General features: G+C 42.0%; 1 protein-coding gene across 2 annotated transcripts in view; it reads right to left on the bottom strand.

Moving 5' to 3' along the window:
- The window catches only part of ssbp4 (single stranded DNA binding protein 4), a 127,895-nt gene that overhangs the window by 70,363 nt on the left and 39,601 nt on the right, over nt 1–17,931 (bottom strand). The window lies entirely within an intron of this gene.

Here is a 17,931-nt window from a genome sequence, read left to right as displayed (position 1 = left end):
TGTCCAGCTATTGTTTTGGGGAGTTTTTCCTCTTTGTTTGAATGCACGCATGCATGAACACGCACACACACACACGCACGCGCGCACGCGCACACACACACACACACACACACACACACACACACACACACACACACACACTGCAGCTTAAACAAGTTCAAACATCCAGTCAACAATGAAACAGATGTGCTGCCCTATTTATCCACTGAACTTAATCATGAGAGATATAAATAACTGATCTGAGAGCTTACATCCAGACAGCAGAGTCGAGGTTGGAAGTTCACACTCTGCAGTTGTTACTAAGTACACGAGGTGGATTTTTGGATTTTGGAGTCTTCTCAGAAGTATTAACCCCACACAGCAGCAGGGGCAGCCTCCGTGCCTCTCTGCTGACCTCAGGGCTGGCTAATCGCTGCAACGTGGCTCACGCATGGGAACGACATCCAATAGTCAATCGCAACAAAGATACACTCGTCAGAATCTTACTTGTACAAATAAAACACTCTGACCAGCTGTAAATTTGGATCGACAGTGAAGCATTCATGTTTTTTGCTGCATGGATTCATTTCAATATCACAGTTCAATGACAAATTAAGAAGTGAATGATCATATTTAGACTAAATAAATACTAGCAGGCACTAGGGATGGGCGGTATGGACTAAAAAATGTATCACGATAATTTCTGGCATTTATCCTGATAACGATAAAAATGACGATAAAAAAAATACCAATTCAACTCCATCTTTGTAACTATAAATCTATCTCGCTCTCAGATCCGCCATGTTTGTTACTTATGTAACAAACATGGTGGATCTGAAAGCGAGATATTTTCGTCATCAACGGGAATGTATCTTTTTCTTTCTTTCTTTCTTTCTTTCTTTCTTTCTTTCTTTCTTTCTTTCTTTCTTTCTTTCTTTCTTTCTGGCTCATTCCTTCCTTCCTTCCTTCCATCCTTCCTTCCGTCCTTCCTTACTACCTGCTTCCTTCCTTCCTTCCTTCCTTCCTTCCTTCCTTCCTTCCTTCCTTCCTTCCTTCCTTCCTTCCTTACTACCTGCTTCCTTCCTTCCTTCCTTCCTTCCTTCCTTCCTTCCTTCCTTCCTTGCTTCCTTACATCCTTCCTTCCTTCCTTCCTTCATTCCTTCCTTCCTTCCTTCCTTCCTTACTACCTGCTTCCTTCCTTACTACCTGCTTCCTTCCTTCCTTCCTTCCTTCCTTCATTCCTTCCTTCCTTCCTTCCTTCCTTACTACCTGCTTCCTTCCTTACTACCTGCTTCCTTCCTTCCTTCCTTCCTTCCTTCCTTCCTTCCTTCCTTCCTTACTACCTGCTTCCTTCCTTCCTTCCTTCCTTCCTTCCTTCCTTCCTTCCTTCCTTCCTTCCTTCCTTCCTTACTACCTGCTTCCTTCCTTCCTTCCTTCCTTCCTTCCTTCCTTCCTTCCTTCCTTGCTTCCTTACATCCTTCCTTCCTTCCTTCCTTCCTTCCTTCATTCCTTCCTTCCTTCCTTCCTTCCTTACTACCTGCTTCCTTCCTTCCTTCCTTCCTTCCTTCATTCCTTCCTTCCTTCCTTCCTTCCTTACTACCTGCTTCCTTCCTTACTACCTGCTTCCTTCCTTCCTTCCTTCCTTCCTTCCTTCCTTCCTTCCTTCCTTCCTTCCTTCCTTCCTTCCTTCCTTCCTTCCTTACTACCTGCTTCCTTCCTTCCTTCCTTCCTTCCTTCCTTCCTTCCTTCCTTCCTTCCTTCCTTCCTTCCATCCTTCCTTCCTTACATCCTTCCTTCCTTCCTTCCTTCCTTCCTTCCTTCCTTCCTTCCTTCCTTCCTTCCTTCCTTCCTTCCTTCCTTCCTTCCTTCCTTCCTTCCTTCCTTCACGTACGTTGTGCGTGGATTTAACACAGAACCATAAATCAGCTTTACACAAAAACGTCATCAACGGGAATTTATCGTTTTTACCGTGAGATGATAAATTCTTACCGTGGGGAATTTTTTTGACGGTATATCGTGAACGGTAAAATATCGCCCATCCCTAGCAGGCACAACATTCTCATTGTTATATAATCTTTGATGCAGCATCCTGCTCATCCACAACGGTCTGCTCTGTGAAACATCTTCAGCTTCTCCACATCTGTCTTAAACACAGTGAGCATAAGCTTATATGATCGCAGACTGCTGGACGACTGCTACAAGTGGCTTAAAAGTGTTTGGGCTGGCCAAAGGTTTGAAGATGTGAAGACATAATGTTTAACTCCATAAGCATCAACTAACACAGGATCAAAAGCAATAACAAGTTAAGTCAAATTGATAACAAATCTGGAGATTCCCTTAGGGGGCTTTGCGATCTGTGCAGTAAACAACAACCTCTGTCTTTACCAAGACGGGACGTCCGGTTTTAAAAGCCGAAGCCACTGGACAAGCAGGGAACTGAATAACCACTAAGGTTTGGCTTCAAAAGAGAGTCAATTTCCACTGAATTCCAAACTACGATGTAAGACTTCACAGCAGAGATAAACATACTTAAAGTCTGAAACAAAAGCCAGTTGTGGTCCCAAGCAACAAGCTGTTGCATGCATGGCAATAGTACGAGTATGTATTTATTATTATATTAAACAAAAAATATATGCATAGGCAGAGGTGTCAAAAATATTCAGATTCATTACTCAGGTAGAAGTATAGATACTAGAGTTTAAAAATACTCCTGTAGAAGTTTTTTACTCAAGTAAAAGTATAAAAGTACTGGTTTCAAAACTACTTAAAGTATAAAAGTAAAAGTAATGTAAGGGGGAAAAAAGCCATTAAGGACAAAAGCCATTGAAAATGAATGCATCTTAGTATAATGCAAATATATTAAAGAAGCATATCTGTGTACTATTGAGCATTAACATGTGTTTCAGAGAGCAGCAGATATGATGAATAGTTGCCTATAAGTATTGTAATGGTGCAAAAAGTCAAACTTCAGAGGCATGTTATCATTTATCCTAACCTTTATTGGAATGTACATCCAAGTTTAGTTGCAGGAATCTGAGGGAACGGATGTAAGAACAAAACTGGACAAGAACATCTGAAACAACCACAACCAAATTCACTCTATCCGGATGGAGAAATTTAACTGGATAGTTTTTATTAAAGGCCGAAATGAAATAGAGTAACGAGGCTGTTTTTAAAATGTAAGGAGTAAAAAGTACAGATAATTGCGTGAAAATGTAAGGAGTAAAAGTAAAAAGTCGTCTGAAAAATAATTACTCCAGTGAAGTATAGATAACCAAAATTTCTACTTAAGTAAGGTAACGAAGTATTTGTACTTTGTTAATTGACACCGTGTGCATAGGCAATGGCTAGCTGCAGTCATCTCGCCAAAAGTCCTGGCAAAGCTCAACTAGAACTCCACTAGTCCCTGTTTTAGGGGTCCTTTCAGATTTTGATTCATTAGCGACAGCTGAAATTAGGATGAATAGATGAATGAATAGAAAATTAGAGTACGGTAGTCTTTATCCACAAACAAAGTTCTAACAGATGCAGTATCCGTACAACAACTCACATGGAAATTATAATCATTAAGTGCAAACTCATAAGTACAAAAAAAAATAAAATAAATAAAACATTCAACCAATATTCATTGTAGGTGAGGAAGATTAAAATAGCAGCAGCCCAAGGGTGATGTAATTCCTACAGCTTAAGCTGTGTGTGAAGGCCCCTGTCTTCATCTGAGAGTAAAGGAGCAGGAAAGTTAAAAAAGAAAAAAAGTTTGAGGGTAAATAATGAAGCATGATGGGAAGTGGACAGACAGCAGGAGGGCGAGCGCCCTGGGCTCAAAAGAAGGAAGACGACTTGACCTAATAAAACGGGACAGAAAAAAAGGAAAGTCAAAGAGCTTTGACTTGCAACTGTAATTTCAATAAAACAGATGGAAAAAAAATAAACGCTATCAAATCATGCAGTTAATTTACTCTAAGCGGCACATGTTCTGTGTTTATGCCATTTATCGCTTATAAAAGTGATTACAAATATATGAGTATTACAAGTTACAAAAAAGGAAGGACGCAATCACTGGAGAGGTTTGTGAAGGAACACGTAAAGCTTTTAAATAACACAAACAGGCCTTGTGCATTTAAATGAACACATAATTGTTTAAACACAGGATTAAAGAGAGAACACCAGAGGCTGATCTTGACACACGAGCCCTGCAGCCCTGCATGTTTTCAGCCTTCCACGCTCCAGGTAAAAAGTTCAAATAAGGTGCAAAGACACAAAAATCTGAGTGTGCTTAGTCTTTTTTCCTGTTTCATTCTCTTGTCTGAGTATTTCAGATATTGTGGAAACCTCTAAATGCATGAAGTACCGACACTTAAGCGGTTACCTTGAGTTGCGATCTTTCAGGACATTTTTTGCATCGTGTTCTCCCTGCTCCTCAGAGGCGCCACTCTGGCATATTTTTGGTCGAGAGAATGTTAGTATTAATCAACTATTGTTGATTTTCATTATTTTAAAATGTGTTTTTGTTTACATATTTGGGTCTAATCTTTTTTGGTTAGACTAATGAGCCGTGACATTATGACAGCCTGCCCAATAAGCTGCTGGTCCTTGGTGTGCCGTGGGCCTGCCGAGGCAGGGACTCCACCAGACCTCTGAAGGAGCCGTTTGGGATGAGGTGCCAAGACGATAGAAGCCAATCTAATGAGTCTCGTTTAAGCCCCTTCCTCGCACACTGAATAAACAAGCTCACCAACAAGACTTCCTTTGGTCTTCAATAGCCATGGGTGTGAGTGGCCAAAACTAAAGAACTTGGCAGCACTAAAAACTTGACATCTGGGCGCAAATGCTAATTTCTGCCCCGTTTATGCCACAAACTAACAATGGAGGGGGCCTGTTGCTTCGCTTGGCAACTTCTGTAACCCTTTGCCGTATCAGCCACGGATTCCATCTGTCTCTGTTTAACGACGGCTCAATCATCGCTCACTTAGTGTGGAGACGCGGTACCGATAGATCTCCTGGACCTGTTTCACCCACACGTCATTCATCCTCTCTCTGACCCAATGTTGGTCAGCACTTCCAACTTCTGACCAGAAAAAAAATACTTTGTAAAACTTTTATCAGAAAAAGCATTCATCTTTGTCAACCAGCATTTGTTTTTAATCCTACAAGGTGAATACAAATTAGGGCTGGGCGATATATCAAGATTTGAATATATATCCATATATTTTCAAACGCGATATGGTATGAGACAATATCGTTTATATCGATTAAAAAATAAATAAATAAAAATAAAAAAATGTATGATTTTGATATAGCTTATTTTGTGTCAAATTGACTTGAATGTTTTATTTGAGATTTGCACAAATGTTTTGTTATTTGCACAACTGTCAACCTCAGTGGAAAAGTCTGCCTGTTACCGTCTACATTGTATTAATTGTACAGTGTATTTTAATTTAATTGTTATGCAGGAAAGGGATATTTGTTTTATTTTATTCAAGAAGCATTTTTATTCTATATATGCAGGCAGTTTATTTTTATTTCATTTGTTTTATACATTTTGATATTGTGCAGACCTCTGTTAATAAAGGAACCTGTGTGACATTTGGCACGAGGCTTTGTATTAAAACTGACTGTTTTTTTAAGGGTTTGCCTCAGAAAAAAATGAAGCTAACAGAGATGCTATGCTATAATGCTTTGGGGGAAACCCCAATTATGGCACAGAAAAAATATCGATATATATCGAGTATCGCCATTCAGCTAGAAAATATCGAGATATGACTTTTGGTCCATATCGCCCAGCCCTAACCACCATACGAAACCCTTGCAGCCGTGAAGTATATCAACTAACAAAGGTTTGAGCGGAGAAAAAGTGGGTAGGCTTAATTAGGACTAAAGTCACAATGCCTGAAGCGGAAGAAGACTGGAAGCATTGAAATGATAAAATAACCAAGGTGGATCAAACAGTTGAGTTATGGTTACTCAGAGAGAGGGATGGAGCAACAGAAGGCGTGGTAATGAAAGCAGGAGGCCATAATGGTGAATAGAGCTGAAGGAGCCAGGTGTGGCGGCAGCCACAGAGGTAATCAGCGCACCAATGGGGAGTCATTCCATTCAGAGGGAACAGGCTGCCAAAGTACCTGGAATAAAAATAATCATTACTCTGCATTAAAGTCACTGTCTGTAAATATACCCTGGGCAGCTGTAAAGGACGCTTACAGTGGCCCGCACACCTTAACGTACACACACATTAATATACATAGACATTAATCTCTCCGCACAAACACTGTGAAAGTCGACGCCTTCCTTCCCTATTCTGTGTCTTTGCGCCATCATTACAATGATGAGAAGTTTTTAACGAAACAAACTGTTCCCCAAATATTACTCAAGCAGCTCAAAGAACATTCATTATCCTGCTATATAACTTATAAGGGTTGTTTTAGCAACAGAAACCCCTACAAAGGCTTGAACTGGATCTCTCTCACACATTTATTCTGCCTCTCAGCATTGCTGCCTCTGGAAAATGGGGATTAAGTCTGCATTTAGAAGAATTTAAATTGCAAATAAGGCTTTGTAATTGTTTTAGTCTTTAATCCCAGCAGGGAGGGCCTCGCCGTAATGCAAAGTTAAGACGGACGAACATCTCAGGCATTCATCTCAGGAAGGTCTGTATTTGTGAAACAGCTTGGTTCAATGAGAGTAATAATGGTCCACAGACACACACACACACACACACGCACACACACACGCACACTAGGAATGGGTGATATTTTACCGTTCACGATGTACCGTCAAAGAAATTCCTCACGGTAAGAATTTGTATCTCACGGTAAAAACAATAAATTCCCGTTGGTGACGTTTTTGTGTAAAGATGATTTATGGTTCTGTGTTAAATGCGTGAAGGAAGGAAGGAAGGAAGGAAGGAAGGAAGGAAGGAAGGAAGGAAGGAAGGAAGGAAGGAAGGAAGGAAGGAAGGAAGGAAAGGGGAGGAGGAAGGGAGAAAACAAGGAAAGAAGGAAGGAAGGGAGGAAGGAAATGAGCCTGAAAGAAAGAAAGAAAGAAAGAAAGAAAGAAAGAAAGAAAGAAAGAAAGAAAGAAAGAAAGAAAGAAAGAAAGAAAGAAAGAAAGAAAGAAAGAAAGAAAGAAAGAAAGAAATGAGCCTGAAAGAAAGAAAGAAAGAAATGAGCCTGAAAGAAAGAAAGAAAGAAATGAGCCTGAAAGAAAGAAAGAAAGAAAGAAAGAAAGAAAGAAAGAAAGAAAGAAAGAAAGAAAGAAAGAAAGAAAGAAAGAAAGAAAGAAAGAAAGATCAATTCAATTTAATTGGTGAAGTTTAGTAGAATTTAGTTTTTTTTAGAGCAGTGTTTTTGGGCTCCAAAGACTGAATGTGGTGATAGATTTATAGTTACAAAGGTGGAGTTGAATTGGTATTTTTTTTATCGTTATCGGGATAAATGCCAGAAATTATCGTGATACATTTTTTATTCCATACCGCCCATCCCTAACGCACACACACACACACACACACACACGTGTGCATATATCTATGCACTAACAGCAGCATCAGCACTCCCACCCACAGGTTCAAGGTGGCCAGCTTACTTCAGTGGTGAGTTCAGGTGTCCAGCTGGTACTTGAGAACGGTGGACTGGCAGAGCAGCGGCCAACAGCAGACACACACTGAAACACACACACACACTGAGACACACATACTCTGAGACACACGCACACACTGGGACACACACACACACACACACACTGGGACACACACACTCTGAGACACACGCACACACTGGGACACACACACTCTGAGACACACGCACACACTGGGACACACATACTCTGAGACACACACACACACTGGGACACACACACACACACACACACTGGGACACACACACTCTGAGACACACGCACACACTGGGACACACATACTCTGAGACACACACACACACTGGGACACACACACAGGAAGCGTGCCAGGGACACACAGCGCCAGGCCTCCACGTTTGCCAGCTACATCCTGCTCACTTCTACAAAGCGAGGCAGAGGCCATGACAGCAGGAGCAGACGAAGACATGACAAAGAAAAGAGTGGCTGCTTCCCCAGTAAGACCTGCTGCACACTTTAATATGACACCAAAACTCTCCGTTGCCAAGCAGAAATTAAAACTCATTTCAGGGACCAAATGAGGTCCGAGTCACCTCTCCATTACTAATTACGATGATTCCAACAAACTGCATTAATTACAGATGTGTGTTTTTCAAAAGTACTTCATAACTACAACATGACCTTTGAAACTCAGATTACCGGTACCTGAAATTTTATTCGCTTTAAAAAGCAGTTCGTTTGGCACAGGCAGAAATAGTTTTGGTTTGATTGCAGCTATCAAAAGCAGCTCTGGCTGGCGTCGAGAGCGGATATTAAGCCTGATTTTGACACAGATTTGCCCTTCACAATGTTTTGAGGGGGCGACGCTCACAAACAACTATGTGTTTAAATGATTATTAACTGTGCTGCGTCAATATGTTTATTTAAATGCTCCCAAATGTATCAGAGCCTCCTCGAACTCAAATCCTAAGTATCAAATGTATTTGATATTTAGCATTCTTAACAATTTAATTAAATACCTCAAATAACCAACGGGAGTAAGCAGACGGGAATGTGGTGTACGATTACCGCTCATAAACACGGCAGAGAGCAGAACAACAACACAATCTGAACCCAGTGGATTATGGAAAAAGCTTGACAGCTGTTAGACTTGTGTCAAAAACACGAGTACCTTTGTTCCATGTCATGTAAGACACAACAACCGGGCCATATTTGTTTTTTCTCTGGAGTCATATTTGATCATGGACGTCTCTCATAGATCTCATGTCTGTGGCAGCAGAGTCAGGCCCCGTTTACACGGAGCAAAAACGGAGGCGTTTTCATGCGTTTTGGCCGTTCGTTTACACGAAAACGGAGCTCAAAGTCACCAAAAACCATCATTTCTGAAAACTCCGGCCAAAGTGGAGATTTTCAAAACTCCGTTTTCACGTTTGCGTCTAAACAGAGGAAAACTGAGATTTAGGCTTCAGAACTTCACATTATGCAACAGAAACGTCACCAGCGTCATTTGTGCGACCTGTGTTTACAATTAGTTTGGACACCGTCAATATTTTCTTGTATTTGACCTGTTTTATATTCTAAAGTCCAAAGTCAACTCCACTTCTCTGTCACTCCAAACGAAAGACTCTCGTTCCGTCTTGGAAGTAAAGCCTGAATTATGGTCCCGCGTTAAATCGATGCAGAGTCTACGGCGTAGGGTACGCGGCGATGTGCGCCGTACGGTGTGCGTCGCCGCGTACCCTACGCCGTAGGCTCTGCGTTGGTGTAACGCGGAACCACAAATCAGCCTTAACTGGAAGTTACACGTGTCATTTGTTGATCCATTGTTTTCCAGGATTCTGATTGGCTGGCATGACGTTAACAGCATATTTATGCGGATTCGTGTAAACGAAGAGATTTTGAAAACGATCTCGTGTAAACGATGGAATTTTTCAAAACGTAGACGGGGAAATATCCGTTTTTGTAAATAGAGTGTAAACGGGGCCTTAGTGGTGGGGTCTCACGCCCGTTAACCACTCACTTTTACAGTTTAAAGTGGATTTTTCTATTCAAAAGACAAGGCTGTCCAGTTATGGTAAAGCTAATAATAGTGGTTATTTTGCTCAACTCACAGTTTTTGGAAACATCTATAATGTTACACCCTGAACTCAAAATGTTCCCCATCTCAGCTTTCTTGTCGACCAAAGTTACTCTTTCCAACATTTTGGTTTGAGCTACCTGATCATTGCATGTTATATAAAATAATGAAACACATAATCTATGTTTTTCTTTCTCAAGGGATTAAGTGAGACTACCATAATCTCAGATGTTGAGAATATTATTTAATCCACATTCTCATCGCTGCAGCCTTAAGGCTGAATTAAGGTTCTGCGTCACACCAACGCAGAGCACACGCCGTGACGCCGTCGTGAACCCTTCGTCACTCCATTTCGCCGCGGTGCAGTACCCCCCGCGACCGCTAGTTAGCGATCTTTTTCTGAATGGTTTATCCGACTTTTTCCGGTCACAACTATTGTGCAAAAAACCAAAACAAAAAAAATCACACATAAACGAAGAAAAGAGCCCTGAAAGTTCACTACTGCTTCAAACCGGAAACCGGAAATTTGTTGCTACCAAGTGAACCAATCACAGCCTTCTCCATCTGCGTGTGGTCTGCGTCGCCTCGACGCGTAGTTACAATTTTCGGGAGGTGCAGGTCAGTGACGGCGCAGGTGACGGCGCAGGTGACGGCGCAGGTGACGGCGTGTGGTCTGCGTGGACGAAAACCACACGCCGTAGGCACGGCGAAGTTTTGACGCAGAACCATATTTCAGCCTTTACAAGTGTCACACACTGTCCTTCATTTGCACAGAATACATCAGCGGACACATGATGTAACTTACAAGCTCAACACCAAACCTTTGAGTTTACGTTTAAAAGAACAATACATACATGTTCTTGTGCCGTGTAGGAACTGGAGGTAGAAGGCGATAGCCTCTCACCTCTCAACGAGTTAACCTGAAGGAGTGTTTGTTTAAAGATAAGTTTCAGTCTGTGCGATCTGCCTGGGAGTCTCTGAAACCGTCATCACTACCAGACCTAATGAGGAACGGCAGTAGCGGAGAGCTCCGAGCTTTTTCTCCTTATAAAGAGAGAACAGGGAGCTCCACAGCTGGAAAAGTCCACTGGAGACAATCTGAGCTGCTGCACTAAGAGGGAATTTACTTTGTGAAGCTGCAAAACGCTCATGACATCACATCCCTGCACCGGGTTGGTCTGCTCTCGTTTCAGCACTTAAGGACACCAAGTCGTGAAGACACTATGGGAAAGTTAAAACTGAGCACAAGCAAAGAAGAAAAAACATTGTATCCACTGTAATTTGCACCGTTATATTGTGCAGGACAGTGTCTTTTTAAACAATGAATAAGTGGACTTGGAGTTGAAGAGTTACCAACATCAGGGAACTTCAGAGTCTGTGTGAGAGATCGAGTGTGTGCATGTCTTGTGTGCCTGTGTTTGTCGGTTAGTGCATGTGTGTGTGTGTGTGTGTGTGTGTGTGTGTGTGTGTGTGTGTGTGTGTGCGTGTCGTGGGATCCAGGCTTGGCAAGAGAAGCATCACAGACACCTCCGGCACGGAAGGTCGCCCTCAAACTTCCAACCCCCTGACAAATTGCTCATTTCAGTTCTCCACAGTAAAGCAGTTAGAGTTGGCAAACAAGTAATGAATGTTGTTTTTTTTTTAATTATTGAAGCATAATTTACTTTCTGAAAATGACTAAAGTGAAGTAGAATTGGCAGCATTCACCCCAGCTTCATTTGGATAGATAAACAAATGCCCCGAGGAGTTTTTGCTATTCCCCAGAATGTAGTATTCATTTAAAGTATCCGTTTAAATTTTATGGATGATGATGTTGCAACTAAGAGGGTATTCATGGGTAACTGGGTTAGGGAAATTAAATGGGGCTGGGTTTGGAAATCTGCATGCATGGAGGGAAAGTAAACGCTCCGGGGCTTGGCTTCTACAATAACTTTGCTCGGGCGGATAGATGGCATTTACACTACTCTGGCTAACAGGATGCAGTGCTACGCTGGCACCAGAAGTCAGATAAACTACGAGAAACGCAGACTTCAAAAAGAGTCCCCAGTGCCTTCAGAGACTTCTTTCCTCCTGCACACTGATGCATCTCCCTTCCTCTTTCTTCCACTCCCTCTCGCCTCTACCTCTCCGCCCTCTGTCGCATGCCTTCCCGTCTCCACGCGTCCATCTCTGCGCCTGTCTCTTTCCAAAAAAAAGACCCATGAGATCGGCCACTCACGGTCAAGATCAAATGCCGAAGCACAGCTCAGTTTTAACTTGCCCACAATGAACCTGCAAGGAAAATAAATCATAAACAATATATGATCTTCTGCCTTTTTTTTTTGGCTTTGCAGACGTCCAGCCCTACACAGACGCAGCTTGAGGGCAGCACTTTCAGGCTTTGTTGCCTCCCCCAGATAGGGGAAGGCATGCACAGACGGAGGAGCCGGCCGGCCGGCCTCTTTCATTGAGACTGTAACAACGGTAAGCAACGACACACAAAGGCAGCATCCTCACACTCCGTGCCCGTCTGCCTTGCAGCCTACACTGCACGCACCGTTTGATATCAAAAGACAAAACAAGGCGCTAACAGAGGTGGTGGTTGGGAAGGCAGAAAGACAGACAGACAGACAGACAGGCAGACAGGCAGGAATGGAGACACAATGTTGTGGCATGCCATTTGTGTGCAGGCTATATTTAAACCGAAGACAGCCAGGAGAATGTGTACGGAGATATCGCCGTGCCAACGTGGACTCTCGTCCCCCTCCTCATCCCTCCATCCGTACCCACTCTTGCCTGTATTACGGATCTTATTATTATTCCTGCATGTCGTCACGTCGCCCCCGCTTCTCTCCTTCCCCCGAGCAAGGAAGCGGGCACCACTGGCACCCGGCCAGATTACCCAATCAATCTCCTCTGAGAGGGAGGAGGGAGGATGGAAGGAAGGAGGGAGGCAAGAGGAGAAAGAGAGGTGGTGGTGGGGGTAGGGGGGGAGAGCAGCAGGAGGGGGTTGGAGGATGGTGAGAGGGGTGTTGGTGGAGAAACAGACGTGAGAGGAACTGAAGCAGGCAAGACAGTGTAGAGGATGAGTACATTTTTGTCTTTACAAAAAAAAGGGTAAAAACTGGTTTGAAAGAGGCGTGTGGATTTCAAATGAGGAAAGGCAGCACCTGTTACAGAAAGCAAGATGTGAGTGATGGAAAACACACACAATATCACACACGGGGTCCAAACAAAGGCTGGGCTATCAGCGCTTGTTTACAGAGAGCGGCTCCGCCCCTCGTGCCACCTGTTACTGTGGCTGAGCCGGACAAATGTTTAACCCTCTCAACACATCACCCGGCAACAGCCAACGGGGCATCTCCATCTACCTACGGTACACAAACTTCTGCTGGGAACGGATCACGTCAGGGCTGCAAACACCTATTTTTTTATCTCGTCCTACTCGGATTGAGAACCGGAACATTTCGCTTCTGAAACAATAAACTGAGTCATAAAAACACACAGTTTATCAGCAAACACCTTAAAATGGCTTGTTTATTCATATATATCTCAGTTGTGATGTTTGCATGTTTTCATTGTCTTTTTAGTCGTTTTTTGATACCTTGACTCTGACTAGGGCTGTGCGATTAATCGATTTTAAATCTAAATCGGATTTATTAATCAAGACGATGTTAAGAAAAGTAAAATCGATTTATTTTCCTTTTTTGCAGCTGGCTGCATTACAGACAGAGCTCGTCTAGTCATCTTTGTTTGGTCAAGAAAATTGTAAATGTTGTCACTTTACTAAACTCAAGGAGGATTTACAGTATCTTTCAATTGCACTTCATTCCCAATAGGGAAATTTGTTTGCTATTTTTCTTTAAAAATAAAGATAAAATATTTGAAACAATTTATTACATTGTCTTTTGTAGTTTTACCAAAAAAAATCGAAATCGAAAATCGGGGTTTCAGAGAAAAAAATCGGGATTTTATTTTTGTCCAAAATCGCCCAGCCCTAACTCTGACATGCGTGTCATTTTTTTAAGGTTATTCAGGTCTGATGAAGACTCTTTGGCACATTTTAGCATTTTCAGGAATATAATGAAAAGTGGCCCAACATGTACAAAAACCCACTTTCAAAGATAAAGTTGGGGTGATTTAAATCCCTACTGTAAATTCTCAATATCCGAGGCGCGGGAATCCGCGGGTCAGCGGTCATCTTTTACAAATATGTATTATTTTTCGACTCCTCGTGACTATTCTGTCCATCATTATCGCGGCATTCTTCGTCGCTGGGCTCTTAGCGCCGCCGTGTGAATGATGCACTTGTGGCGATAAATCTGTGGCTCTCCGCAGGCAGCGAACCCAGGCTGGCATGAATCACAGATGTTTGGGGTTGAGACCTTTGGCTAAGGCAAAGCAAAATGTCTGCAACAACAAGGCCGCATGTATCGCTTCCTGAAAGACTGTTTGTCTGTGATTGCGAGCGCGTGCACGTGTGTAAAAGAAGGAAAAGACAGAGACTCATTCTTCTGACAGCTTTAATCTGAACACTAATGTGTGTGTGTGTGTGTGTGTGTGTGTGTGTGTGTGTGTGTGTGTGTGCTCATCAATATAAGCACTTTCTTTATTACAAAGCTCATGTGCTTTAGTCATTCATATTGCATTACTAAAGATGCTCTTGTAATCAAGCACAATTGCCCAAAAAAGGGCTCTTTTGAAGAAATTCCAGCAGAAAAAAAGAAGAGCTGGAGATGCCTCGATGTCTTTTAGGAAATAAACATGATTGAAAGGCATCTTGAAGAGGAAAGACAGAAATACAACTCCAACAATTAAGACAAGAGGACTTTAATTACTTTGCGGAGGTACTAGACTTCAGGCTTTTTATGACAGTATCATTTTGTCTACGTTGAGTGTGTGTTCATTTGCATATGAGTGTGGGTGTGTGTGATGTGCACCCAGGCGTTGCTGCATGTGGGAGTGTTTATGTGTGAGCTCAAGTGTCTCTGATCGGAGAGATTCACCAAACAAGGGCGACGCCAACCAGCGACCCAGCTAGTCAGGGATCTCCAGTTCTGGGAGTGCTGCCAGGACTCCAATCCCACCACATTCCCCTGGATTAGCTGCCAACCAGTCCCCAGATTTGAGGATTAGCACATTATATTCCATTATCTTCCCCCAAACTGGAGAATCCACAAAGTCTCCATCACTGTTGTCAGTAAAGGGCCTTCAGAGTGATCCAAACCGAGATGAGACCAACCACATCTGTAACTAAGACTGTATCATGGCTCCACGTTGCCTGGCAACCAAACTGGTTTCAGGAAACAAATAAGCAAATATCAGTTTAATAGCACGGCACTGATGTTTTCTGATTGTTATCTGCTGCATACTCACATCATAAGACCATAAAGCATATTAAAAAAACCAAAATAAAAACAAAACAGGTTCGATTCATCCTGCATGCATTCCTCTTTCATTATTCCCACTGAGCAACACACTGAGTGGAACGTGTGTGACTCCTGGGAGCCGTGTTGTTTTTCATTCTGTGATCCCGGCGGACTCGGGGGAATGAGGGAGCCGTTATCAGCGAGGGGCCATGATAGAGACTCGATCAGGCTGTCCGTCTGCAGGGACCGAGGAGCCGGAGTTAATCAGAGACACACAGACCCCTGATCGCCCTGGGGATCCACACGCTTCCACCCCGACACACTCCGTCACACAGAGACACACGGGCTCACAAAACAGCACACGCACACGTTCGCTCACATTTTACCGGCGTCAGGGTTTGCCACACCCTCCTTGATTTCATTACCAGCAAAGAAAGTACGACTTAAAAAACTCTGTTATGGTCAGAGGCGTCAAGTAACAAAGTACAAATACTTTGTTACCTTACTTAAGTAGAAATTTTGGTTATCTATACTTCACTGGAGTAATTATTTTTCAGACGACTTTTTACTTTTACTCCTTACATTTTCACACAATTATCTGTACTTTTTACTCCTTACATTTTAAAAACAGCCTCGTTACTCTATTTCATTTGGGCCTTTAAATAAAAACTATCCAGTTAAATTGCTCCATCCGGATAGAGTGAATTTGGTTGTGGTTGTTTCAGATGTTCTTGTCCAGTTTTGTTCTTACATCCGTTCCCTCAGATTCCTGCAACTAAACTTGGATGTACATTCCAATAAAGGTTAGGATAAATGATAACATGCCTCTGAAGTTTGACTTTTTGCACCATTACAATACTTATAGGCAACTATTCATCATATCTCCTGCTCTCTGAAACACATGTTAATGCTCAATAGTACACATATATGGTTCTTTAATATATGGTATTTGCATTATACTAAGATACATTCATTTTCAATGGCTTTTGTCCTTAATGGCTTTTTTCCCCCTTACATTACTTTTACTTTTATACTTTAAGTAGTTTTGAAACCAGTACTTTTTTACTTTTACTTGAGTAAAAAACTTGTGTTGATACTTCAACTTCTACAGGAGTATTTTTAAACTCTAGTATCTATACTTCTACCTGAGTAATGAATGTGAATACTGAAGACACCCCTGCTTATGGTAAAAGCCAGCTCGCCACAAGCCCTGTTATAAAATATGAAATCGCAACTTCTGGAAGTTGTGAAGTGCTTTTAATAACGCAGACGAAAATTATCATTATAACAATAATAATAATTCAAAAATAACTAAACATTCTGGTTTTGTTAAACACACAAAATTAAACAAAACTGTAGTAAACAGACTTTTTTTTTTTACATCAGGTAAAAACATGATGGAAAGCCTTGCAAGTTGTGCGTTTAGAAGAAACACATACAGAAATAAATGAATTTACAGTGAAATAGAGTGCATTCAGACAGCAGGCTGACTGACAGGAAACAGGACTGTCAGTTAAAGATGATCACTTCATATCCAATACTCAGATTGATCAGTGTTCTTTATACGGCAAGGTTAGATGGTGGAAGTGTAGTTTGGTTTAGCAAACCAACATAAGAGGATGATTGGCAGAAGGACGGAAGCAGATTTCCTCAGTGACTGCTGAAATGGGGGGGTGTAAATGCGCAAGTGAGCGGTGACATTTTGGACACTTATCTCTTTACATAAATAATAAGTAGGTTCGGTGATGATGATGGAGACATTTTTAGGATCACGTGGTCACAGAGCAACGATTTATAAAACTCGTCTTCAGCAAAGATGAATCAAGCTAATACAACTGAGAATATCAGGTGAAAGTTGAAACAAGTGGACGAGCAACGATCCTCTGTCAACGGCTGTATAGGAAAGTTGGTTTTTGTTAAGTCCATGAGGTGTGAGCAGATACCGTCTGTGGTTCATACTTCCACATGTCTGTCTTCTATCTTAAAGAAAGAAAAATAGGATTTTTCTACAAATGCAACCAGCTGAAGCTGTATTAATATTTTTTGGTGTATCGCCGTACACCACTCACAGATAAAACCCTTTTTATTTTTCAAGTAGAGACAACAGCCTTTCCAAGGAGAGTTGATACCTAAGTCTCAATTTTATTTTTTTTACATTTTTTTTAAAAACAAAATGCAAATATGGACCTGTAGATACTATTAGCTGACTTGAAACCACAAAAATCTTGCATCTATTTCAGTATGAACACCACAACTTCAGCATAACACAGACAGCAGCCCCCCCCCCAAAAAAAAGGTAATCACTTCAACAGGTGACTCACTGAAACTCTGAACTCGAGCCAAGCCATAGTCAAACAAGAATAAACTCAATCAGCTGCGTACGTCTGCAAAAATGAGTTAATTGGACCACTCGTCTCCTTCAGTAGTTCAATCAGAAACTTTAGATTGACTTGTTTTGTGTCCTGAGACAACAACAGAGCCGCGGTGGCAACAGCTTGCTGATTTCTGTGGCCGAAGACAGAAACGCGTCTGAAGGTTCTTTAAACAGCAGCAGGATTTGAAGCGAAACATTCAGCCACATATTGACCGCGGCTGTCAAACAGCAGCCATTAAAGAGCCGACATGCAGGTATCCAGCTGGCCTACCTCTGGAGAAAGGTGGAGGAAATTATATGGCATTTAGATTAATTAGACACAGTTGTCAGATTTAATTAACTACTAGGTTTAATTAACCATGTAATTAATCTTATGGTGGTCCAACACATGCATACACACACACACAGAGGGGCACAGAGGCAACACATCAGCGAGTGCCCACACAGACGTGAATCCAACACGCGCAACAAATGTAATCTGTTCGGCTGACAAGCGTTCACACTTTTGCCATCAAACCTCACAGGAGAGTTCAGTTGAACGGGTGACCGGCTACGGGCTAAAA

This window comes from Cololabis saira, chromosome 13 (assembly GCF_033807715.1).
Source record: "Cololabis saira isolate AMF1-May2022 chromosome 13, fColSai1.1, whole genome shotgun sequence".
Lineage (NCBI taxonomy): Eukaryota > Metazoa > Chordata > Actinopteri > Beloniformes > Belonidae > Cololabis > Cololabis saira.
The sequence above is the reverse complement of the archived record's forward strand: the minus strand, read 5'-3'. Positions and strand labels throughout refer to the sequence as shown.